The sequence below is a fragment of the Sorex araneus genome, chromosome 1 (genome assembly GCF_027595985.1).
Source record: "Sorex araneus isolate mSorAra2 chromosome 1, mSorAra2.pri, whole genome shotgun sequence".
In the NCBI taxonomy this organism is placed as follows: Eukaryota; Metazoa; Chordata; class Mammalia; order Eulipotyphla; family Soricidae; genus Sorex; species Sorex araneus.
Window position 1 is genome coordinate 217,797,239 of NC_073302.1, and position 26,443 is coordinate 217,823,681.

At 45.7% G+C, this 26,443-nt stretch overlaps 1 pseudogene; it reads right to left on the reverse strand.

Annotated features, from left to right (window-relative positions):
- Positions 1 to 13,869: 13,869 nt before the first annotated feature.
- On the reverse strand, positions 13,870 to 16,110 carry LOC101558126 (S-adenosylmethionine decarboxylase proenzyme 1-like; annotated as a pseudogene).
- Positions 16,111 to 26,443: the final 10,333 nt, after the last annotated feature.

Below are 26,443 nucleotides of genomic sequence, written 5' to 3' on the forward strand. Positions count from 1 at the left end.
CCATTGTTCTTATTTTACTCCGTGACTGGCAGGTGCCCTTCTGAAGGGGTTACAAGAAGTTAAGTACACTGATACAGTTATTAAATAACTGCTAACTGAAAAGCAAACTTCTAAACTCGCTAACTTTTATATTTTATTATAACAAACAATAAAACATAGATGAACAATAGCTCAACATGTCTGAAAAAGAGATTTTCTCCTACACACCCACTGTACAATTCTGGATCAAATTTTGAAGAATTTAATTTTTGCTGCATAATTCATTACTAAACTACTAAATGACTACTCAGCTACAGTGCAGGGAAGGGACTTTCCATTCATGTTGCTGATCCATCTTAGACCCCAGTTAACTTCAGTGCATTGTCAAACTTGAGCACTGTGTAGAGCTGCTGAGCATAGAGATAGGAGTAACTTGAGAACATCAATGGCTCTGAACACTCAGAAACACATCTCTACAGATATTGATTACACATATAATACTTTTCCATTCACCAATTCCTGAGCCTCATTCTGGGTCACCCCAGAGCCCCATTCTGGGCATGTGATTCACTTAGTTTCTAACTCACTCATGTGACAGAATACAAAAAAAGTTGGAGCTGCTCTAGCAATTGGAAGTTCAGTGCAACATTAAAAAAAAAAGTCAGGGTTAGGGGGATGGAGCAATAGGGCAGCGGGTATGGCATTTTCCTTGCGCGCAGCCAACTGGGGATCAATTCTCAGAATCCCATATGGTCCCCTGAGCACCGCCAGGAGTGATTCCTGAGTGCTAGAGCAAGGAGTCAGCTTTGAGCATCACCAAAATGCCCCAAAATCAGGGCTTGGACTGTCCAGTTGTGAAATAGCTGCCCCAGGATCCATAGTTAGAACCCCAGAGGATTCCCTGAGCCCAGGGTGGAGTGATCCCTGAGCAGTCAGGCATAATTCCTCATCATTAAAGAATGTGCCCCCCAAAACAGATCAATCAACACAAAACATGATATCTGAATATTAATGCCCAGGATTTCTGAGCATTGCTTTTTTTGGTGGTGTTGGTGGGGGGTCAGGGTTGGGGCGCTGTACTGGTGGAGATTTGAAAGGAAATCTTTGTGAATTTTATTCCCTAAGTGGAAGCAAACACTTTGGCTCCATAAGCCATGTGTTCAGTCCCTCACTCTCTATCTATCCAGTACCTGGCGATCACCCAGATGTCCTGTTACCTAATTCAAGACCAGACACATGAAAAAAATTAACTTTCCTAACCATAAAGTACCTGGCCAGAATTATTTGGAGTATCACCCTTTAAAACTCTAACGGGAAATGTAGGTGATGTCTTGGAGTCCAGGTCTTTTCCTGGGGTCTTTGCGGTAGCTGCAGTTCCTGTCAGCCACCATTGTTGGAGCCTGAGGCCTAGGGTAGGAGCAGGGAAGCGGGTACCCAGGGCGGACAGGACGTCCGGCAGGCTGGTTTCCTCGGGGCACCCTGAATCTCTGCAGTCTCCGCCTTGTGAGTGGCGGGGTCGCTCCGTATTGGTGGCCTGGGTGGCAGTCCCTCCCTGGTGTGCACCAAGTGCTCCTGCCAAAAGGTTTATCTTATTTATTAATTTTTTAGGGAAGTTAAAGAGTTTTGACTTGACAACTTATTTGAAAGGTGCAGAAGGGGGTGCTAGTCCCACAGGGAGGGCCCGGTGGTGCTTGGGGCTGACTCCTGGCTCTGCGCTCAGGGATCCCTCCTGGGGTGCTCAGGGGACCCCATGGGGTGTCGGAACACGAGGCCAGTGCTAGAAGGATCCCATGAGGTGTCAGGACATGAAGCCAGCGCCCTCCATGCTGCCCTATCACTCTGGCCCCCAACCAGAGAGAAAGTGAGAGCCAGAGGGAGCCTCGGTTTCCCCACAGGTCAATGGGGTGTATGCGGGCCGCCTCCCCATTAATTCTTTCAGACACACTGGGAGCCCCCGGGGCGGTCACAAGGTGGGGTTGTGGAATGTTCCCAGGCCGGTCCTTTGCAGGTCCACTTATATTCATTAGGGTAATTATGAGTCAGGGCTAAAGGGTCAGTTTCCCTGGAAAGTTGGGGGAAGAGGCTCTTTTTTTTAATTTAAAAACAATGTTCTGTTTCATTATTATTTTATTGACATCCAGCAGTGTTCAGGGGTCACTCCTGGTTCTGCACTACCAGATCTCTTCTGGCAGTACTCATGTCCCTATGGAATGCCAGGGTTCAGTCCTTATCAGACTCATGCAAGGCAGGTGCTCTCCCAGTGTACTACTCTGTTCACTTACTTGGGACTCAGCAGTATTTGGGTGACCATTTGATTTTTTCAGGTTCCATGGTCCTGCAATAGATTTTTGGGATTCTGGGAGATGCGGAGCTGTAAGAGACCCTGGAGGAAGTGAGTGTAGCATCTGGGCTGTGTTGGACCAGACTGGTTCGTGCAACCAAGTGTGCAAATGTAGCAAAAAGTAGCCTGCTCACTTCTAGGATGTATCCCAAGTCCTACCTTAATAGAATCTAGAATGACCATTGGTCACCACACCCTCATTTATTTCTAATAACTTTTAGTGGTTTTCTTCAGGCGGAGGGAACACTTAGCAAAATTAGGGGTTATTCCTAATGCAGCACTCAGGGATCACTCCTGGTGGTGCTCAGGGAAATTTGGGATACCAGCAATCAAACCTGTGTTAGTCACATGCAAGGCAAGAAACTCATCCACTAGATTATTACTATTATTATTGTTATTATTATTATTATTATTATTAATTGTAGCCTTGGGGCCACAGCTGACAAGTGCTCAGGGCTCAATCTTGGATCTTAGCTCAGGCATGGCTCCTGGCTGTGTTGGGCTGGGGAAACCTATGTGCTCTTGCATATTAACTCTGGCTCAGCTGTTTGAATGAAAAGCACCCTATCCACGTAAGTCTCTGCTAACTCTGTATGATTTTATTTTTCACCAGAAAAAGAATTTCTGCTTCACCTGTCAAGTTTCAGAGCACTCCTCTTTGTCAATTTCTCCAGGACCAGAGGCTCCCCCTTCTGTTCAGGTGAGTGCTTGCAGAAACGTGGTTTGCAGGGACCTGTTGTACTAGGTTTTAAATGTCTCACTCTAGTGCAGGAGCCTTAGTACAGCCAGGACGGCGTTGGTCTTGCTCAGAATGGACCTGTGTTCAATCCCCCTGTACCCTGTAGGATTGTTTGAGCATCGAAATGTGTAGCTCAAATACCACAAAAGATAATAAAGAAAGAAAAGTCCGGAGAATTGGACAGCAAGACAGGGCACTTAACTTGCATGCAGTTGAGTGTTTAGTTCCCCAGCACCCCGTAGGGTTCCCTGAGAAAGGCCATGTGTCTCCCAAACTTGTTTTTGGATGTTGTGGGCTTCTCTTCAGCCTCATTTTTGGTTTCCCCCTTTTCTATACAAACCTGTAGCTGGTCAGGTACTCTGCCCCTCTGTCCATGTGTCTCTGGATGCAGGGGAACTGTGCCGTGTCCCCAACAGTAAAGTAGGTGCTCAGCCCTCTGAGCTCCTCTCCGTGGGTCTCTCTCACGACTTGGGGTGCAGATGGGGTGGAATTTCGGGCCACACCTGGCAGTGCTTGAGGGCTGTTCCCCACTCTGCTCACAGTACCAGTGACAGTGGGTACCAGTGAAGGCCCCTGAGCTTCCATGTGACCGGCATCTGCTCTCGCCTGGTGTGCTCCCTCCTGCCCCTGTGTTCATACCTTCATTGGAAGTTCTTAGATGTGAATATTCTGGAATACTTCCAACAAGAGGTTATCAGGAGGAAACAAAGGAGTTGGAGTCTCTGAGCAAAATTATAGACTTTCATCTTTTGGGCCAAATGTATGTTCCCCCCTATTTTTTCTTACACAGGATCACATAACTGAATGAGTAAAATGACATTTTTCTTACACAGGATCACATAACTGAATGAGTAAAGGACATAGTCTGTGAAAACCTGACCTGTAAGTTCTGAGCATCGTAGGGTGTGACCCCCAAAATAAACAAAACCAAAGACTTAACCTTTGATATTTATTGCTGGATTTCATACATTGCTGTTGGCAGATGACTTTCTCTGTGCCTTTATTTGAGGGGTGGGGAGTGAAAATGTCAAATTCAGCAATAGTGAAGATGTCAGATACCTGAATAGGGATCACTCCTTAGGGATTCAGGGTGTGAAGTCGAGTCGACCACATGCATGACAAGTGCTCTGCCTACTAGTCTCTCTTTCTGGACCCTGCAAACCTTCAAAACTGTAGCCTGTGTTTTCGGCTCAGAGTCACACCAGGAGCTGCCAGGTGTCTGCAGCCCTTCCATGGCCTCAACCAGCTGGGTCTTGTCCCAGCCTCCCCAGCATGCCAGTGTGTGTCCTTATCACAGGGTTCATAGAATTCATATAGAATATAAATTCCTGGTGTCAGACAGAGATAGGCCAGGAGTGCAGGCCCTGGCCTTGGAAGCAGCCTGCCCAGTATAATTGGTTCATTTTCAGTTGGCAGCCACGCCCAGAAATGCCATTGGGTTATTTCTGATTGCTCATTGATCAGCCCATGCAAGACATGGGGACCCTTTTTTCTGATGGAGATTGAATCTTGATTGAAGTGCATGCCAGGCAGACACCACAAGCTCCGTGCTTTCTCTGTGTCCATCATAAAAAAGCTTTACTCTGCTTAAATTCCAGAAATTTGTCATAGTAGATGTTCTTTTTTTCTACTATGTACACAACTCACATTTCTTGAGTGTGTGTTTTTGCTTTGGGACAACATTCACCAGTATTCTCAGCTTCCTTCTAACTGGACTCAGGAATCACTCTTTGTGGGCTTTGTGGAATATAGGGATGGGGGAGGTCAAACCAGGTAGCCGCGTGCAAGGCCAGTGCCCTCCCTTCCCTGTGTTCTATTCCTCTGGCTCCGAGATCTAATTTTCATTTATTTAGCTGTATATGTCTGTTCACAAATTGAAAAATTTTAGTTAGAGTGGACACAAGGGCCCTGAGAAACAGGACAGCAGGGCAGCTGCTTGCTTTGCCTTCCCTGAGAGCAAAGGGATGGACACTCAGCAACTGTATAACTGACATGCAAGCACGAAAGTTTGTAAGTCTGTAGCCGTACCTCACGGTGATTCACTAATAAAAAATCTTAAAAATATATGTATAAAAATGGATCTGAAAAAATTTTAATATCAAATACTTTAAATAACAGGCTTTTTTGAGAATTGAACTCTTGTTCTGAGCAGAAAAAAAATAAAGGTTTTCATGAGATCTAGTCTCTGCTCAACGAGTAACTCATTATGTTCCTTAGGAAATCATGAAATTTCTTAGGCCTCATTTTCCTCCAATATAGAATTAGCCTAAAATCATACTGGTTTCATATATATAATAGAAACATTCCTGCATGTGGATCCATTTCAGAAGTGTTGAAAATTGGGAATACTTCAAAATTCAAATCTGAGTCCCTCTCTCATTCTTCTAGGCCAAAAAGTATAACCATCTCCTGTTCTAATGACTCCTAGAGTTTGAGAGCCTTTGGGGAAAAATCTGAAAACAATCTGATAAACCTTAAAACACTATGATGTTCTTATTATTATTATTAAAAATAAGAATGGTGGGGCCAGGGAGATAGATGAAGGGCTAGAGCACATTACTTGGGAGCAGCCTAGGCTTAATTCTTATACTGCCTCATTCCCTGAGCATTGTTGGGAAATATCCATGAGCACCAAGGAAGGAGTAGCCCCAGAGCACTGCTGGGTGTGGCCCCTACACACAAAATTTAAAATTCTGCATTTAAGTACTTTAAGAACTTTCATTTACACATAGACAACAGCTATGTGTGCACGCTTGAGAGACAGTTTTACATTTCACTATTTCCTTAAATAAATGTAACTGTAGAAAAAACTGAAGTTTTGAATTAAGGCACCTATGGGTATTTAAAATGTACTATCATTTAATAATATCGTCATTAGGGTTGTGAGAAAATAAATCAAATGAATAATCACTAAGGATACTTCATAAGAGTAAATACTCAAAAGAGTAAATATTATACTAAAGTGACAAACATATACTAATAAAGAATGGGTTTAAGATTATTTCTCTTTGTGAAAAGGAGAAAAATACATCTTACTGGAATCTATATATTCTCTAGACAAGAATAACACATTCATTGCTTTTGAAATGGTAAAATATGAAGTCAAAAAAAGTACATGATTACAAAGGATTCATTTCAACTTACAACAGAAGTTTTCAGTTGTAATTATAGGAAGTCTGTGAGTTCTAATAAATAGAATCAAGTTAAGAATAATAATATGCTAAGGAAATTGAGAGGTGGTACTAAGATCATTTTTCTATTTTACATTCTAGGTAAGCCCAATAAAACATACTAAATAAGGTATCTTTGAATACAAATATTTTTAGCTCGAATTTGTCTTCATACCTCATTTATTACTTTTAATTAGGGGAACCCAGTATTTCAGCATCTGACAAAACAGAATTTACTGATACTCTGTGAAAAAAAAAGGGAAAGTGGGAGGTGGTGGGTGAAGTGGGCCGGTTTGGACCATTCTGAAAGTGCCTGGGCATTAGAACCTTAGTGGCAGGCTTGCTGTCTACACTGTGACACTGTAACAATGTCCTCCTGAAAGCTTTCAGTATACCATAAACCAATACAATGTTGTTTTTTTTTTTCAAAAAGCAAGTGACTCTTCAAACCCTCTGCCAGAAAAAGTCTTTAATTCAATTACTTTTTTTGAATTATTCTTTATTTACATAAAGGGTCTATGTAACAAAAGACACACACAGAGAAAAGCATGGCTCTGGCCCAACAGACAAGGCAGGGCGGTGGCAGGCTGGCTGGGCCTGCTGGCGGAGGAGGGCACTGAGTGGGGGCAGAGTAGGAGGGAGCGTCCACATCAAGGAGTCAGCTCCAGTTGGACCCACCACCCTTGTCCATGGCTCTGGGGGGCGGGCTGGGGGACTCACAGTGACCTCGCTGTTAACGGGAGCAGGGATCCTCATGAACACTGCCACCTGGGATAAGCACCATTACTGGGACTGCAGAGAACACCCACTGAGGGACGCAGATAGGAGGCCCAGGCTGGGAAGTGCAACTCGGGGTGAAGGCCAGGGAGGAGCTCTGCAGTGGCCGGGACATATTCAGACCCTGCAGTGGCTGACCATGCGCTCCCGAGCCACTTACATGGGGGTGTCCCACTGTCTCTGCCAGACTCTGTCTGAGACTTGGCCGGAGCAGATGATGCCTCTCTTCAGATGCACTTTGAGCTCTAGCTGCCAACGTAGGGAATGGGATATCTGTTCATCTCTTCTATGACAGACAGCAGGTCCATGTAGGTGTTCAGGGTGCACTGGGTGACTTCATTGCCTGCACATAGCCCACGGAAGGTGACCCCAAATCTTTACACAGTGGCCTGAAATGAACTACTGCCCCCAGCACTGAGCCGTACAGCCATGGGCCACTTCTGGCTATAGAGAACAGGGTACCAGGCCCAAGGGTGCTGAGCCCAGGGTGATGCTGTGGGCAGGAAGCAATGTGTTTGTAGGATAGCCCCAAATCCTGGGTATGGCAGACACTAGACTCAGCTCCTCTGGGGTTGACTGCCTGGGAGCTAAAACCAAACTATACTATAAAGACATAGTCAACATCAGTATGGTATCCAAATAAAAGCAAGCTTATAGAACAGAATGCAATGAAATGCAATAATAGAGTAGAGCAGGGACACACTCAGATGCATGGACAACTAACTAATGATGGAGGAGTAAAGGCAGGCCACAGCTATAGCACAGCCGGGAGGTCACTTACTTTGTCTGGGGCAAACCTGGGTTCGATCCTTGGCACCTCATAATATCACCTGAGTCCTGCCAGTTGTGACCCCTGAGCACAGAGCCAGGAGTAAGCCCTGAGTGCCACCAGGTATGACAGCCGCCAGCCCCCAGCAGTAATAGAAGCCTCTTGTAAGAAAGGTGCTTAGTCGTGCACACATCATAACAAACCAGAACAGTCATCAGCATAGTCAGAGCTGCCCTGCCAGAAACTGTTGGTCCCCATTTTTACTCCTGCCCCCAAAGGTTGCTCCAAATCTGCTCTCTTTCCCTTTCCCTCCCTCCCTCCCCTCCCCACTTCCTCTCCCCTCTCTCCTCTTTCCCTCTCTTCCCCCGCTCTGGATTTGCCTTTTCTGGCTCTTTCCCCCTGTGGACTCAGTGTGGTCATCCTGTGTGTGTCGCAGTTCCGCCACAGCAGGCATCTGGTGCTCATGTGGGTGGCTGTTGGGTGTGTGTGCTGCAGAGCATAGTCACCAGCTGTTCCACGTGTGTGTGGTCGTGGCCACAAACCTGCAGATGGAAGCCATGACTCTGGACAAGAAACTCTGGACAAGAATCTGAGGCAGGAGTGGCTCCTGATCACCTCCAGGCCCCTGTCTCTGGCTCAGCTCGTGGGAGCCATCCTCCTGAATCTCTTCAGCCTCAGCAACGTCATCTGCTTCTCTGCTGCTCTGCATCGGGTCCCTGAGCCTGAAGGACATCAAACAGATCTATGACTCCGCCCATCATCGGTGTTCCTGGCATTTGCTTACAAAGGAATTGTGAATTTTATTCCCTTAGTATAAAAAATTGGCCGAGAGCGACAATACAGCGGGTACGGCATTTGCCTTGCATGCGCCCGACCCAGGTTCGATTCCTCCGTTCCTCTCGGAAAGCCCAGCAAGCTACTGGGAGTATCCCGTCTGGACAGCAAAGCCTGGCAAGCAACCTATGGCATATGTGGTATGCCAAAAACAGTAGCAACAAGACTCACAATGGAGGCATTACTGGTGGCTCACTGAAACAAATAGATGAACAAATAGACGACAGTGCTACAATGTAAAAAAATCAAAACTTTCTCCTCCGTGTGCCATATCTTGAGCCCCTCACTGCCATCTGTCCCGCATCTGGCGACCCCCAGATGTCCGGGTCACCTGATCCAACCACAGAAAGTGGGAAATCATTAAGATTCCTGACCAGGAATACTAGGAGCCTGGCCCTTTAAACTCTCGCCAGAAGTGCAGTGACGTCACGGAATCCCGGCCCTTTTCCCTAGGCGGCTTCCAGGTTCTGGGCAGAAAAGCATTTCCTCCTCCCTCGCTGCGGAGGTGAGGGGCAGGCGGGCAGCAGGGACGGGGGCACTGGGGGGACGGGGTTTTTCTTTCTGGCCGCCAACGGGTCTCTCCGAATTCCCGGAACCTGCGCGGTCTCCGCCTTGTGGGCAGCGGGGTCGAACCGTGAAGGAGGCCTGGGGAGGGCCCCTCACCCCGGGGGAGGGGATGTACTGATCACTCCTGCGGAGAGACTCATTCATCCATCGGTTCCTGGGGAGACGGGGAGTTTCTTACATGGAAAGGCGTGTGAGCGGAGCACTGGCAGGGCGGGCGCCATCCTGGGATGGCCGCCAGGGGGCGCCCTGAGCCCGCCCCGGCCCCATAGAGACCTGGGTGGGCTGAGGAGGCGCCTGGTCCCCGAGAGACCGAGTGTGAACGGAGAAAGGCGTCTCTGAACTTAGGAACAATGAGAACAACCAGAATTTTCCCTTTTCAAATCTGTATTTCACTGTGTTTTAGAGCTGCATCAGCCTTGCTCGGTGCTGAATCCAGGCCCTTCAGCTCAGGATCCCTCCTGGGGTTCGGGACCCCCGGGGGTGTTGGGATGTGAGGCCAGCGCCCTCCCCGCCGACCTTCCCTCCAGCCCCCAGCCAGAGAGAAAGTGTCCCCAGGTCTGGGGGCCGTGTGCAGCCACCGCTGTGTGGGCGCCAGTGCTGGGAAACTTGCAGTGCCCGCCCGTGGCAGCCACAGGAGCGGGGTGGGGTCCTCCAGGACTGTCCCAGGCTAGCCCTTTCCTGGCCCCTTCCATTCCTTAGGCTGATTACAGTCAGGGTTAAAGTGCAAGTTTTCTCATCAAAGTTACATGGGGGCCCTTTCTTTGAGCCAGGGTCAGCACTGTTCTGGGGTCACTCCTGACTGTACTCAGGGATCTCTCCTGTTGGTAGTCAGGGGATCCTATTGGTACCGGGGTGCAATCCGGGTCATGTGTGCAAGGCAAACACCATCCCAGGGTACAAGCCTCCTGCCCTAGGATGGTCGGGCATGGAGGCCCGTTTTTTCAATTTCTTGAGGCTCTAAAGTATTTGGGGCGCATTTTGATTTTCACATGGTTCAACTCATTCAGTAGATTATGAGGGTCCAGGGAGATGCAGAGCTTTTTGAGAATACAGAATGGAGATGGGGGATGCATCAGGGTGGGTTCACTCCTCTTGCCTCTGCACTCAGGCATCACTCCGAGTGCTCAGGAACTTTTTGGGATGCCAATTATGAAATCTGAGTCAAACGCTTGCAAGACGAGCACCTCACCCACTTAACTGTGTCTCCAATGCCTTTGTACAGGAAATTTTGAATATACTGTTATTTTAATTGCAATTTTTGGGCCACAGCACACAGTGCTCAGGGATTACTCATGAATCTGAGCTCAGGCATCATTCCTAGAAGTGCTTTGGGGAATCTTTGGGCTTTTGAAAATTGAATCCAACTTAGCTGCTTGAATGAAAAGCACCCTATCATCTGTACTAGCTCTACTAGCTCTCTAGGGTTTTTTATTTTGGTTTATTTAGGGTTATTTTGATTTTATTTTGCCTAGAAAAAAATATCTGCTTCAGGGGCGGCACCGGCCCCTCTCTCTGCCAAGATGTGATCCCGGGGGCCGCCCATGTGCGGCCTCTCTGCAGCTGCACGAGCATGACTCCAGAGGCCAGCTAAACTACTTTTGGTACCAGAAGCTCCTTGTAGAATGTCTCCAGACTTAGAACTAAGCCGTGGCCCCATGCCTGTCCAGGACGGGAAAGGTTTTTCTCTCTCTAGCCTTTTCCTTGCCGGGGAGGTGGGGGAGGGCGTGGGGACCGCCATATTATGAGGACCACAGATGAGAGTTACAAGCTTACAATGATCCAATATCTGGAAGAAATTTCCCTGGACTTAGTTGCTAAAATACAGAAATCCAAAACCACGCAGCCGTGATATCTCTTCAAATAGATCTGACTCTAGTGGGGAACTCCTAACAATAATAGTGAGGATTTTGTTGAAATATTGAATGTAACCAAAGTAAAGAGAAAGTAAAGTGAAATTTATCAGTTTTTTGGGGGGTATGGGAGGTATACTGGGTTTATTTTTTCTTTTGGTGGTGGAATATGGGCACTGGTGAAGGGATGGTTGTTTCAGCATTGTATAACTGAGACTTAAGCCTGAAAGCATTGTAATTTTCCACATGGTGATTCAATAAAATAAAATTTAAAAAAAATTTCTGTTTCACCTGCCAAGTTTCTGAGCACCATCCCATCCCCACTGTCCATCTCTCCCAGGCCAGGGGCTCCTCCTGCTGTTCGGGTGAGTACTTGCAGAAAGGGGGTTTCCAGGGACCAGCTGCCATGGGGTTGTTTTTTTCAATGTCTTATTCTAGGGGTCTGTACAGTGGTATAGATAGGAGGTCATTTGTCTTGCACTTAGTTGACCTGGGTTTGATACCTGCCAACCTATAGGGTCCCCTGAGCCACCATCTCCATCTGTGTCCCTCAAATCAAAAAAATTGAAAATAAATAAAGGGCCTGAGTCATAGTATAGCAGGTAGGGCATTTGCTTTCCATTTGACAGAAATGAGTTTGATCCCTGCACCCCATTGAGCATTGCCAGAGTGGCACAGAAATAAAAATAAATAATCAAAAATTAATAATGAGCTAGAGTGTTAGCAGTGCAGGTAGGACGCTTGCTTATTTATCTCTAAAAAATTTTGCAAGCATTAAAACTTTCGTGATTTGTGTTTCTATGGATATGACCTCTGCTGCAGAATATTGCCAAATACTGAAGTGTGTCCACATGACAGGTATTATACATTACTCCTGTATCACATTTACACTCCCAACATACTGTTAATAGCTGTTATTTACATATAATTTGGAGTGTGGTCACTTAAAATTTTGTTGAACAAAACTTTTTCTTTTTCCATGTCATTTTACTTGCATGTCCCATGCCTTTGTGACATTTATTTAATCCTCTATCAGTTTGCAACTGTTTCTACCACATGGAGCTAATTCCACAGCTTTCATAAGTCATACATTTATGTTGATGTCATGTTAACTCTTTTCTGTTGTAAGATGAATCATTGAGAGAATTTTAAGGAGCTGTCAGTTTTGGGATAAGATAGCTACTTGTTATATGTAATAGACATTCTATTGGATAGAATAGAATTATAACTTCTGCTTTCCATTGAGCTCTGAGGGTCAAAAGAACATAATAATGAATGTAATTTAAAACTGGAGAAAACTTGTGTTATGTGTATGCTGAAAAACCATCCTAATGATCTGAGGGCAAAGGTAACAGAGTGACAGACGGCTGGTTCTGGTCAAATACAAACCCCCAGAGTTTAGTCTGAGGACTGTCAGACTCTTCACAGCAATCCTCCCAAAGGACCTTCCCTTTGCTGTGGGTCTGTTTGGACTGTGAGAACCACAGAGATGTCCTCCAGCTGCTGGGTTGTGGGTCCTAGTGATAGGGCAGTGGGAAGGGCACTTACTTTGTATAAACTGGACACCTGGGATCCATCCCCTACACCCCACATGGTCTCCAGAGCCCCACCAGGAGCCAGCCCTGAGCACTGCTTGGTGTGGCCTCTCCCCAAATAAATACAATACGAACAAGAAAATGAAAAGAACAAAAAACTCATTGGTCCTGAGTGTAATGCTCTTGTGCTGAGATTTTTTTTAAGTATGCAAACTTTTATTGAAGCTTAAATTGTGGTACAGAAATACATTTCAACTGATTTAAGTCCAACACCATGAAGAGAGAATTTATGGCACCAAAAAATTCCCTCCTCTATGTACATAACCATACTAGGATTTATTTAGATTACTGTTCAATCTATAGTTTTCATTCTTCTAAGATTTGTTCCATAAAAATTTGTGTAATCTTAGCATTAGATATAAATCTTAACTCTATTAGAGAAAAAAAAAAGATCAGACCTCAAAGCCCACAAATGTCATCAATTCAGCTGGGATACTGTTGAAGAACAAAAATCCACTTTCAACATTGGTCCTCAGAACACTACCAAAACCCTAGGTACCGTGAACTTGTACAAATCAAACTCCCTTATTGATCAAAAGCTTCTTCAATGAAACTTTCCATCAACAACTTTTAAAAAAAGTCCAAAGTGTTCCCACCACTTGATTTCAAACCAAGTAGGTCTCTTGCTTAGAACCACTCAAAAAAGTGTTTCATTAAAAAATATGGAAGGAACCAAAATACCATTACATCAAATCCAGAAACAAAAATTTTTTTGAGGACAAGATACACAAACTTCAGTCAACCTTGCTATTTTCTAAACTGTTTTTATCTTATTATTTTCAAAAATAGTTAAATGCATATTAAGATCCAGCTCCTGAAACCCTGCATTTCTAGTTATTTCCCATTGAATACTTGGAATTTTTTGTTTTTATTTATGAATAGCATTTGGGTTCACTGTGTATGTATGAATAACCTCAACAATTCTCATTCACCTAATCCTGTGACGACATGGTGAAGATAGGAACAGAAAGTCAGAACACTACCACATGAATCATAAAGTCAGAACAGTCACAAGATGACAAAGACAATGACTCTGCTTTAATCCAAGTTTACACTATGTTACTAATGGAAATTCATGGAAATGTCTGCTAAATAATATGGATAATGATCTGAGTTGAATTATTAAATCCAGGTATAACCTTTGTCTTAATCTCCCTGCTTAATGACAAAAATTTTACTACTACTTAAGAAGTCAGAAAAGGAATGCCATCCATGAAAGCTAGTATCATTTACTGGTGAGCAAGACTGACATGTTTCCACACAGCTCTCCCAGTATAAATTAGAATTAAGCACCCTACTCACTGTACTATCACTCCAGCCCCTGTAAGAGCTCGTGCTGATTAATAAGGTCAAGATCTCTTGACCATGAAAATGAAGTCTAGGGCCCGACCCCTCCCCATCCTGGGGTGTAAGATTAGTATAAACCCACAGTGTAATAGTGTATTGCTTTATTGGGGTGGATGGGGTGGGAGGAGGGTAGGAGACAACATGGTTGGGAGAACAGTCAGTTAAAGGAATACAAATGTAGGAAGCAATGTTAAAATAGTAATACACAATAGACGGCAATCAACTTTCTTAAGAGGACTCGACTCATGGAAGAAAACTTTTAATTGCTGTTGCAAAAACATCTGTATGAAGTAAAAATTGATTTCAATAATATTAGTAGAGAATATGTTTTATAAAGTGGAGGTAATGGAATGTAAAAATCCTGGCAGCAATTTAATAGAACAGTCCCAGACAGTTAGGCTGAGGCCAACATCTAATGAGGACGAAAGCCTTGTCTGTGGGGGATTTTGAGTGATACCTGGAGAAATATTACGCTGTGTGTAAACCAAATTGAATTGTTTTCACAAGTGTTGTAATTTTTTATATAGTAAAAGTTTTTTTCTACATGCACTTCAATTTCACAGCAAGAGTGGCATAGGATACCTAAACACAGAAGAGAGCATTCATGCAAGATATCTAACTCCTTGATATAATAACGCATACAATTCAAAATGATTACACTATCTTTACATCTAGGGCTTTCTGCAACTATGAGGTGGTGATTATGGAAAGCATGGCCCCTGGTATCAACATCTAAAAAGCAGCCACCACCTTTGATGTGTGTTCTCTTTTTGCATTGTTTTCTTCATTTTTCTTAATCAACTCTGCTGTTGTTGCTGCTTTTTAGCAAAACTGGTAAAAACAAAATTGTAATCATTAAACATAGCACCTGGCAATCAAAACATTTAAAACCTTCAATCTTCTGGGGTGAAGAAAGCACTGCATGACATTTAGAACTCTGATTTACAAACAGGGTGGTCACAAATTTTCCTGGCTTGAAGACTTCCACCACTTTCCTAATCAGGTCATCATAGGAGGTCTGACTTAAGTTTGTTTCAAAGCTAACATAAGAAAATTCTGGTTCTGGAGTGATGTGAATAGTCCAATAAGTTCCATCTGATTTCACTCCATTCATTGAATACCCACAAGGATTGAACAGTGTGGCATCAATGGCAGAACCTGGTATCAGGTCACAAATTCCACTCTCAGGAGTGACATCCTTTGCAGTAACACAATCTTTCATGTAGAACTGGTCCATAACTGCTGGGTCAAGCTCACTCATCAGAATTTCCAGGGTTTGATCTGGCTGACTGATTACCCGACTTTCTGGGAAATCCAAAGTATATAAATACCAACAGACAGAATTCATGTGTCCCATACATTATGCTACTCCATTTGGGAAAATTGCATTAAGAAACTGTTTCTTCCTGGAAATTCGGGTGTGGGTACACTTGGTGAGAAGGCTTCATGAAATTTTTATGAGAATAAAAGAAGCTTTGAATTGAGTCAAGCCCACTGTAGTCCTAGCAAGTTTCAACAGGGGAACCAGTGATTTCAGCAAGAGGGTGGTACCACATGTCTTCAAAATGAAACGTCTCTTGAAGACAAACATGCTACTCTCACTGAGTACATAAGCTTCCTGCTTGTCAGTTTTTGTCACACTTATGATTGAATATTGCACATCTTTCAAAAGTATGTCCCATTTGGATCTTGGAATGGTGCGAAGATCCCCAGATCCTTGGCTACGTCGGCTTGCTGCCGTGAGAACCAAACCTCCAGCAGTTTCTCGGTTGCTTCGAAAAAATGTGCAGCTTCCATCACCGTGAGACGAGTGAACAACCACCAACAACAGAAAATCAACTAAATTAAATCTTTTTTTTTCTCTCTCCCGCCGCTGCTGCCACCGCCACCGCTGTGGATTGTTCCAGCTGTGTTACTTAAAAGTTCAGGTTCCTTTTTTTTTCCTTTTCCTTTTTTTTTTGCTATAATTTTATATTAACTTTTTTTTAGAAAAAAAACGACTAATAAAATTTCCCCGACTTTTTTTGTGAGTGTGTTTGTGAGCGAAAGTTGAATGAGTCTGTTGGAAAGAGGCAGATTAGAGATCAGTCTCTTGTAGTCCGCTGTTTCCCTGTTAAAGAGAGCAGAGCGAGCGCTAGCTAATGTCGCTGGCCGTACTGTGGAAGCCGTGCTGAGATGTTTTAAATGGCTCCTGTGGTCCATTTTGACATGTCGCGCCCAGGCCTGCTTAGGGCAGTAGCGCTGCATACAGCCTTCCACACAGTCCCAGACAGTGACTTACAGGCTCAGAGAGAAGATCAGCAGCAGACTCACCAGTGAGGAACAGGGAATTCCTGAGAGCCAAATCTAAAAGTGGGGTCATCGGTTCTACCAACACCCTGGGCAACTGGGCAAAGTTTTGACAAAAGCAAAGGCAAAGTGGTCCTTTGAAGAATCTCTGGAGTTGTCCCCAGGCACTTCTTGTGCTGGGGTCCACCATCAAATCCCAAATGCATCCCAGATTTTGTGGAGTCATGATGAAAAGAGACATGGCAACATCAAGAAATAAAATTTGCAGGTAAAGCATTTGCCTTGCATGCGGCCAACCTGGATTTGGTTCCTGGCATCCCATATGGTCCCCAAGCACCTCCAGGAGTGATTCCTGAGTGAGAGCCAGGAGTAAACCCTGAGCATCGCTGGGTTTGACCCAACAAGCTAAAAGAAACACAGAAATAACATTTGGAGGATGTATTCACACCAGCCGGCGGGCTGTCCTGCTAGGCAAGAGCAGCAGCCTCAGCAGAAGCACAGGGTTTGATTAGGAAAAACCACATACTGGCCCACCTGTCATTTTAATAAACACCCACAATATTAGTTTAACTCACCAGACCCATATCCTGGGGCACAGTAAATTTTTTTAAGCACAGCAAAGCAAGCATTGATAGAGAAGCGAGAAAAGTGATTACACAAAGCAGTCATCTCTTGATCTCTAACCACCTCACTTTTGTGGACCCTGAGTCATTGTTCCTATTTTACTCTGTGACTGGCAGGTGCCCTTGTGGAGGGGTTACAAGAATTTCAGTATACGAGGATGCTTATTGAAAAATCCAGTAAATCAAAATAAACTTCTAAACTAAGTAAATTTTATATTTTAATGTAACAAAGGGACTGGAGCGATAGCACAGCGGGTAGTGTGTTTGCCTTGCACAGGGCCAACCTAGGTTCAATTCCTCTGTCCCTCTCAGAGAGCCCAGCTAGGTACCGAGAGTATCCCACCTGCACGGCAGAGCCTGGCAAGCTACCCGTGGCATATTTGATATGCCAAAAACAGTAACAAGTCTCAATCAGTAAGCAATGCAATGACAGTGATAGAGTGATCCAATGTAACAAATATCAAATCATCATAGACAAGCAATAGGCCGAGATTTCTGAAAAAGAACTTTCTCCTGCACACCCAGTGTACAATTGTTCTTCACCCTTGGTTCAAATTTTGAAGAATTTAAATTTTGCTGCATAATTAATCTACTACTAAACTACTAAGTGACTACTTAGCTACACAGCTCTGAAGGGACTTTTTTGCTTTTTGAATTACAGGCGGTGATGCTCAAGGTTTACTCCTGGCTCTGCACTCAGGAATTATTCCTGTCAGTGCTCAGGGGACCATGTGGGATGTTGGGAATGGAACCCAACATGCAAAGCAAATGCCCTACCCGCTGTGCTATTGTTCAAGCCCCTGAAGGGACTTTTTGCTTGTGCAGCTGATCCACTTTAGATCCCGGTTGAATTCAGTGCATTATTGAATTTCAGCACTGTTTGAAGAGTTGCTGAGCAAAGAGAGGAATAGCTTGAGAACACCAATGGCTATGAACACACACAAATGCATACAGAAATATTGCTTACACATGTAATACTTTCCTACTCATCACCAATTCCTGAGTCCCCTTCTGGGTCATCCCAGAATCCCATTCTGGGCCAGATGATTCAGTTGGTTTTTAGCTCCTCCTGTAGTGGATATCATGAACAGTTGAAGTTACTCCAGCAATGGGAAGTTCAATGCAACATAAACAAACATCAAGGCTCAGACAGTCCAGCAGGGAAGTAGCTGACCCAGTTTCCATCCTTAGCACCCCAGAGGGTCCCTGAGTCCAGTGTGGAGAGATCCCCGAGCAGTCAGGAATAAGTCCTCAGCACTACAGAATGTGCCCCTCCCCAAATGAATCAGTAAACACAAAGCAGCATGATAGCTGAATATTAACACCCAGTGATGTCTGAGCAATATTTTTGAGGGGTGATAACAACAGTAGAGAGTTTCTTGTCCGCACGCCTGGCTGTCTACCCCGGGGCCCCTTGGAGGGAATGGGCTCCAGCTTTCCTCCCCACCCTGATCAGAACTCCCAGCAAATGAAGACCACAGGAACCTAGCTACAGCCATGCACACGTTCGGACAGACCTCACTCATGAAGGTACCGGCAGAGGAAACCAGGTGTGTGTAATTCCATCAACGGTCAGCATTCAGAGACTTAAAAGCAAGCTCCTAGAAGAGAGTGATGCAGAGAGCCTGCACACCTGGCTGTCCTCCCCCGGGCCCTCAGAGGGGATGGGCTCCAGCTTCCCTCCCCACCCTGAGCAGACCTCCCAGCGGCCAAAGACCACCGAAACCTAGCTACAGCCATGCTCGTGGCCCCTCTCCACACATTCAGGCAGGCCTCACGCATGAAGATACCGGCAGAGGAACCCAGGTGTGTGTAATTCTATCAAAGGTCAGCACCCAGAGACTTAAAAGCAAGCTCCAGAAGCACATGGCCACAAAGCGGCCAAGTGATATCTTCTAGCCTACTTCTTCCTCTGGGAGAAACTGGCAAGCTTCTGAGAGTTTCCTGCCCACATGGGACAGCCTTGCAAGCTCCCCATGGTGTATTCATATGCTAAAGCCAGTAACAAGCTGGATCTCATTCCCCTGACCCTGAAAGAGCCTCCAATGCAACATCATTGGGAGGGCCGAGCCAAGAGAGACTTCTAAGATCTCAGGGAAAGGACGAATCGAGAGGTTACTGAGCCCGCTCAAGAAATGGATGATTAATGGGGATTTCATGATTCATGATTTTTGGGGGGTGGTGTTTGGTGGATCTGGTCTGGGGCATAGTCTTTGTGGGTGTTTGCAAAGGAATCTTTGTGTATTTTATTCCCTTAAGGAAAACAATGACTTTGACTATATATGCCATCTGTTCTGTGTGTCATTCTCCATCTATTCCAGACCTGGGACCCTCCAGAGGTCCTGGTGATCTGATCCAAGACCAGAAATGAGAAAAGAATTAACTTTCTTGACCAGAAAGTACCTGATCATGAATATTTGGGTCCTGACCCTTTAAGAATCTGACTGGAAATGTTTGTGATGTCATGGAATCCGGTTACAGTTGAAGTCCAGGCTGGCGCCTTTGTTGCGCCCACCCTCTCTGCTGCCCTATTGCTCTGGCCCCCAAGCAAAGAGAAAGTGAGACAAGAGGGAGCCTCTGTTTCCCCAGTTTCCCCGAGATCAATGGATTGTGCGTGAGCCAACTCACCATTAGTTCCTGCAGGGACACTCGAGCCCACGGGGCGCTCACAGGCTGGGGGTGGGAATCACCCCAGGAATGTTCCCAGGCCGGTCCTTTGCGGGCTCACTTTCATCATTAGGGTAATTATGGAGTCAGGGCTAAAGGGTCAGTTTCCCTCCAAAGGGCTGGGGATGGGGTGGGGGTGGGATTCTTTTTTCTTTAAGTACAATTTTTTTGTTTATATTTTGAATGATATTCCGCAGCATTCAGGGGCTCTCCTGGCTCTGCACTAGGGGATCTCTGCTGGTGGTACTCAGGACCCTATGGAATGTCAGGCTCAATCCTGGCCAGCCTCGTGCAAGGTCAATTGCACTCTCAGTACTGTTTGAAGTGTACAAGTTTGAAGTACAAGTGAAGAGGGTAGGACCCTCTGGGGTGCTACCCTCTTCACTTGCTTGGGACTCAGAAGCATTTAGCTGACCGTTTGATTTTCCCAGGATTCATGGGCCTGCAGTGGGTTTTTAGGATCCTGGGACATGCGGAGCTGTAAGAGTCCCTGGTGGAAGCGGGTGTAGCATCTGGGCTGTGTTGGAACAGAGGGGTTTGTGCAACCAAGTTTGCAAACTTAGCAGGAAGTAGGCTGGTCACTTCCAGGATGTGCTTCATACCCACCATAATGCAATCTAGAATAACTATTGGCCACAACACCATTATTGATTTATTTTAAATAATTTTTAGGGTCTTTTTTCTGCAGGGAGAGAACACTTGCCAATGTTCAGGGGTTATTTCTACCTCTGCACTCAGTGATCAGTCCTAGTGGTGCTCAGGGAAACATAGGATGCCGGCAATCAGACCTGGGTTAGCCACGTGCAAGACAAGAACCCCACCCGTTGCACTTTTATTTGTGGGCCACAGCTGGCAAGTGCTCAGGGCTCACTCTTGGATCATAGCTCAGGCATGGTTCCTGGCAGAGCTGGTGTGGGGACCCCATGAACTCCTGCATATTGAACCCAGTTTTTCTCTTTGAACGTAAAGCACCTTATCAGCTGTACTATCTCTGTTAACTATATGATTTTATTTTTCCCCAGAAAAAAAAAATTTCTGCTCCACCTGTCAAGTTTCAGAGCATTTCCCCATTGTCGATTTCTCCTGGACCAGTGTCTCCCCCTTCTGTTCAGGTGAGTAATTGCAGAAACAGAGTTTGCAAGGACGAGTTGTTGTATTACTCTGTCTCCGGGACCTAATGTCTGTCTATTTAGCCAGATACATCTGTTTTGATAGTATAAAATTTTCAGTTAGAGTGACCCCAGGGCCCTGAGAGATCGGACAACAGATCAGCTGCTTGCCTTGCCTTCCCTGAGATTGATGGGCAACCTGGACCCCAGCCTCCTTCTCTTTTCCCTGGAGAGGAAGGAGCATATGTCAGTGTTTCCCTGCGTGGGTCTGTGAGCTCTGCCTAAGGGTGAGGCTTTCAGCTTTCTGGCTCTCCAATGCTGGGACTTCTGGTCAGGGTCAGGGCTTGTGCTCCTCTCCGGTACTCACGGCTCTGACTTCTCGTCTAGGTGTTTCCTTGTAGCCTCCTGCTGACCCTTGGGAATTACAGAGGCTGGAGACGATGGTGACATGCCAACTGACACACTGTGCCCAGGTGGGAGGAGAGTGATGTGCTGACATGATGGGGTGACAGGTCACACAGGCTTCCAGTGTGTTCTGTCTCTTGAGTTCCAGTAAGAAGCCTTGGGATGTGGATCCTGGCCTGAGTGACTCTCTGCTGTTTGAGGCCACTTTCTCCTTGTTTGTTTGTTTCGTTTTACTTGGGTTTACCCACACACAGCTGTGCTCAATGAGTTCTCCCAAGTCAGTGCTCAAGGATCACTCTTGCCGGGTCTCAGAGACCCTCTGAGGTTCCGTGGATGCACCGCTGACATATTCAGTTTCTTTTGTTTTGAGAGGATATGGCAGGGTCACACCCAGTGATTCTCAGGAGTTACTACTGGCTCTGCACTCGACATCGCACCTGTCAGTGCTTGGGGACCAGATGGGACAGCGGGGATTGACAGTCCTACCCACTGTTCCTGGACCCACTGTCCTATTACTCCATCCTGCTATTTTGTTTCTATTGGATTTTTTGTATCCCACAGAGAAGGTGCTTGGGGATTCCTCTTGGTCTGTGCTCTGGATTCATACATGATGGGCATCAGCACCCCCAGGACCTGCTGCCCTGGCAGCGACAATGACTCCAGGCATCAGGACGTGTGTTTCCCCTATTTTGTCCTTCTTGCTCTGGAGAGCGTCACTTGGTCAGTCACAGAGTGTCATGCTGCTCTGTGTGCAGTTTCCAGCATGCACTGGTTCCAGGAAGACAGAGCAAAGGATCTCGAGGACCACCAGATATGTTGGAGGTCAGGACAATTTTACATGGGGCCAGAGAGCTAGTGCAGCGATCGGGCATTTTCCTCACACCTGACTGGTTCAGGGTCAATCGCCTTCTTCCTATATGGTCCCCGATGATCAACAGTCATAAGTCTGGAGAGCAGAATCAGGACTTGATCATCACCGGGTGATAATCAAAAGAGCCAACGAAAACGAACACTTTTACCAGATTCGGCATGGATTTGGGGCAGCCATGAACTGTGAGTTCTGAATTCTAAAAGCACATATGTGCACACACTGCTTGGGGTTGCTCACTGGACATTGAGTGTCCCATTCTCATCCCTAGAACAGGAGATATGGGGATACAGGGTGTGTGTGTGTGTGTGTGTGTGTGTGTGTGTGTGTGTGTGTGAGTTATTGTGTTTAACGTTTTCAGCCAAACCGATTTTTGCTTTTTGACCCTGCTTGTTCAGTGCTCAGTTGTTATTCTCTGCAGTTTTCACTGGACCAGTAATATGGAATTGACCTTGGGTGGCTGTGTGCAAGACTAGCACCTCCAGAAACCTTCTAGTATAGCGTTCTCACGTTTTATAGATCCGACTACCTTGGAGTGATTTCTCCACATCAGCCAGGAGGGCGCATGGAGAGAAATTGAGGCTGGTTCCTCCCGAGGGAAAGTCCCTGAGACCCATTAGCGCTCTGAGGGGTCCTATTCTCACAGCCTGGGAATGGGTTCAAGATGGGCCCTGATTCCCGCTCCCCTTGTGTGTTGGCTCAGGACTCACTTTCCTTCCCTGACATGACTGTGAGATTCTCCCCGGAGGAGTGGACATATCTGGACCCTGATCAGAGAAAGCTCTACAGGGACGTGATGCTGGAGACCTACCAGCACCTGCAGGCTGTGGTGAGAGCAATGTGGGGCTGACTGTGCCTGGACAGACCCTCATGGGCACCCAGTGACAATGCTGGGCTGAGTCTTCTACAGACATTGTGATTCTGACAGGCCAGGATCATTGACAGCGATGAGAATCACAGTTTCTCAAGTTGTTTTTTTTTCTGTTTTTGTTGATTGGCTACACTTGGCAATTGTCAGGCCTTGCTCCTGAGATGCAGGGGATCTTCAGGTTAACCATGTGCTTGGTAAAGTGCCCCACGTACTACTGGTCTCAGGTTCCTCTAAATAATTCCTTCCATTGTTAAATCAATTTACTTCTTGTACTACCCTTTACTTCAGTATGTTTGTTTTGGTTTTCCTTTTTTTTTTTTTAACATCTTACTTAGTTTTTTTTTTCTTTTTGGGTCACACCCGGCGATGCACAGAGGTTACTCCTGCTCTTCACTCAGGAATTACTACTGGAGGTGCTCAGGGGACCATATGGGATGCTAGGATTTGAACCCGGCTCGGCCGCATGCAAGGCAAACGCCCTACCCGCTGTGCTATCACTCCAGACTCATCTTATTTAGCTCTTGGGGTCACACCCAGCAATGTTCAGGGGTTGCTTCTGGCTCTACACTCAGGAATTACCCCTGGCAGTGCATGGGGGAACAAAATACGATGCCAGGGATCAAACCCGGGTTGGCCGTGTGCAAAGCAAATGTCCTATCCGCTTACTATCACTCTGGCCCTTCTTCGGGTTTTGATACGGGGCCACAGTCCACATTCCTCTTGGCTCTGTGCAGAAGGATCACTCCTGGCAGTGATTATTAGCCCATGGGGGTACTGTGGACTAACCAGGTCAGCACCCACAGTTCAGGTGCCTTACCCACTGTACTCCTTTATCAAGCCTGCAACTCTGTTTATTATTAATTTTTATTCAGTTGATTTGATTAAGGAACTACACACAGTAATGTTCAGGAATTTCTTATGGCAGTGTCATATGGTTGCCAGGGATCAAACCCGGATGTGTGTGTCACCAGGTGCCCGCCCTGCTGGAGTATCACTCTGAGCATGAGTTCATTTCTTTTTTAGGGCCTCACCCCATCACATACTGTTTTAGAGCTTGGAGTCACTTCCAAGAGGGGCTACAGCATGACTCAATTTCAGACTGATATTAAAACCTAGGACTTATGTCACTGATAATTACCAATTTAGGGCACATCAGGTGGAGATTCTATTCATTCATTCTCAGGAATTTGCCTGATTTAGTTAGGGACACATGGGGTTGGCTTGTCATGTTTTCCTTGTCACTAATTAATACTCTGTTTCTGTGGCGACAGGGCAGTCCAGGGTGAAGCCTACCATGATTTCCTGGCTGGAAAAAGGAGCCCTGAGCCCTGGAAATAGAGGCGTGTGTGGAGGTGAGTGTCTGAGGACCCTCCCTGGCTTGTACCCTGGGCAGTGTGTGGTGCCCTGAGCGTGTGTGAAATGCGCTGCTGACCCTGGGGGTCTTGGGCTCCTGAATGCAGCGTCTGTGCCGCACTCATGCTGCCCTTCACTGCATGAATTGCCTGTCATGGAATGATCCTGAGGTTTTCTTTCTTGGGTTTGTCTTCATTATTCCTTACCTGCCAGCCATGTAGAATATTCGAGGGATTGACAGCCCTTGGCCACCCATCTGTGCTTCACCAGTTGGTCTATCCAGCCTCCAATGGTGGTGTTCCCTTTCAGGAGCAGCTAGAGTCCCCTCTGCCCTCTCTTTCATGCTTATTTTTGCCCTCAGATAATTAGCATGTTTTCTCAGTATATTGCAATTTTTTTGTTGTTTTGGTTCTGGGGCCTGGGAATTTTCAGTATTTATTCCTGGCAGTTCTCAGAAGTTCCTTTTGGTGGTACTCAGGGATCAGACCGTCAGCTTCATGCAAGGGAAATGCCCTACCTGCTCTTCTCTCAAACCCACTAAGAATATATTTTGCTTTTCTATTTAAAAAGTGAATGAGTGAGCCCATAACCAAGGTAATTTGAGCTGGAGAGATAGTACAGCAGGGAGGGTACTTGCCTTTCATACGTCTGACCCAGATTGCATCCTTTGCATTGCATATGGTTCCCCAGGTATCACCAGGTCTGGATAAAAAAGAAAACCCAAAAACCTATTTTGTGGATTCCTAAGCTGCTCCCATCATTCTCCACAATGGACCTCAGTCGACTACATTCCATTGCTAATTCTTCCATTGTGTGTTGTGTTTGATTTCAGAACTTTAATCGCAGCTACAGGGTTTTTCATTGCAGCAGTTTGATTTGGGAACGGGGTCACTAAATGCGACTGAGCTGGTAAGAATTGCACATTGAATATAAATACTATGCCGTCAGGATAGTTCATTGGGAAAAGAATATGACTTGAAAGGAGGAGGTCTGGCCACTTCAGGGAGGAATATTGTACCCTAATGCTGGGATTAGAGGGCCTGTAGTTCCACTGGATGCTAACATCAGTCATTTTAAAATCTAAAGATATTCTTATTGTTATTATTTTTATTTCTTTCTTTCTTTTTCATTCATACACAGTGATGCTGATAGGTTACTTCAAGCTCAGCACTCAGGCATTACTTCTGGAATTGTCCAGGGTATCATGTGCGATGCCAAGGGTCAAACTGCATCCTCCACATGCAGTGGAAATGCTCTCCCCACTGTATTAGCGTTCCAACCCCAATTCCTACTATCTTTAAGTTCGAAGAAATACTGTGATTTCTTATCCAATCAAAAGTAAGCACAAGAGTTCATTGTTTAAAGAACTGGTTTGTTGTCACAAGTGATAGTGCTTTAGGAGCAAACTTGCTTTCCACAGGGATGGAAACCTGGGCTCCATCCCCAGCACTCCAGCTGGTCCCCTGGGAACCACCATCCATGATCCCTGGTATCACTTAGTGTGGCCCACCTCAATATAAATGCAAACTACAAACCAAAAAAGAACAAAACAATTCATTGATCCTGGAGAGGATTCGTTTGTGGTGAGGTGTTTTCAGTGGCCTTCATGGTCCATCCTGCTTGGTAGGGTTGCAGCCTTGGCTTAACACAAGCATCACGGGCTCCACCCTGTGCTATAACCAAACCCCGAATCGGGTGTATTTTATTTTGCTGGAAACTACTTCTTTAACATTCTGCAGATGGTCATTTGTCCATTTTTTGTATATGTCCATTTTTTGTATATGTTTATTGAGTTGAAAAAAAATTAAAACAAATTAATGGTTGTGCAGCCTTCAATTTTGTGCATCCACCATGTAGAAACATTGGGTTGTTCTGTGGAACATCCATCCACGTGTCAGGAATTGCATTCCTTGTGATGGAAATGTTTGGAACCAACATGTAGGCCTCAGTTTCTTTTGACAGGGAGACTCTTAAGGAATGGAGCAGTAATTGGAATCCTCCTTTGCATTGTACAGGGAAGCAGCCAGCCCTAGTGGAATGTCTCTGGTCCTGCACTCTGTGACAATATCTCTAGTCAGCAATCTTGTCCTCTGCTCCAAGATTCCAAGGCAGGTGGGGTGTCTTTTGCAGGTGATCAAAATGGACAGCGCACCCTCACTCTGAAGAAGCCCTCCCCTGGGAAAACTCCTCACAGTCTGTTCCCTCAGTTTTGGGACAGAAACACCTCCAAGGCAACAGCATCTGGACTGTGGGAGAAGAGCACCCTTTAGAATGAGTCCCACACACCAAT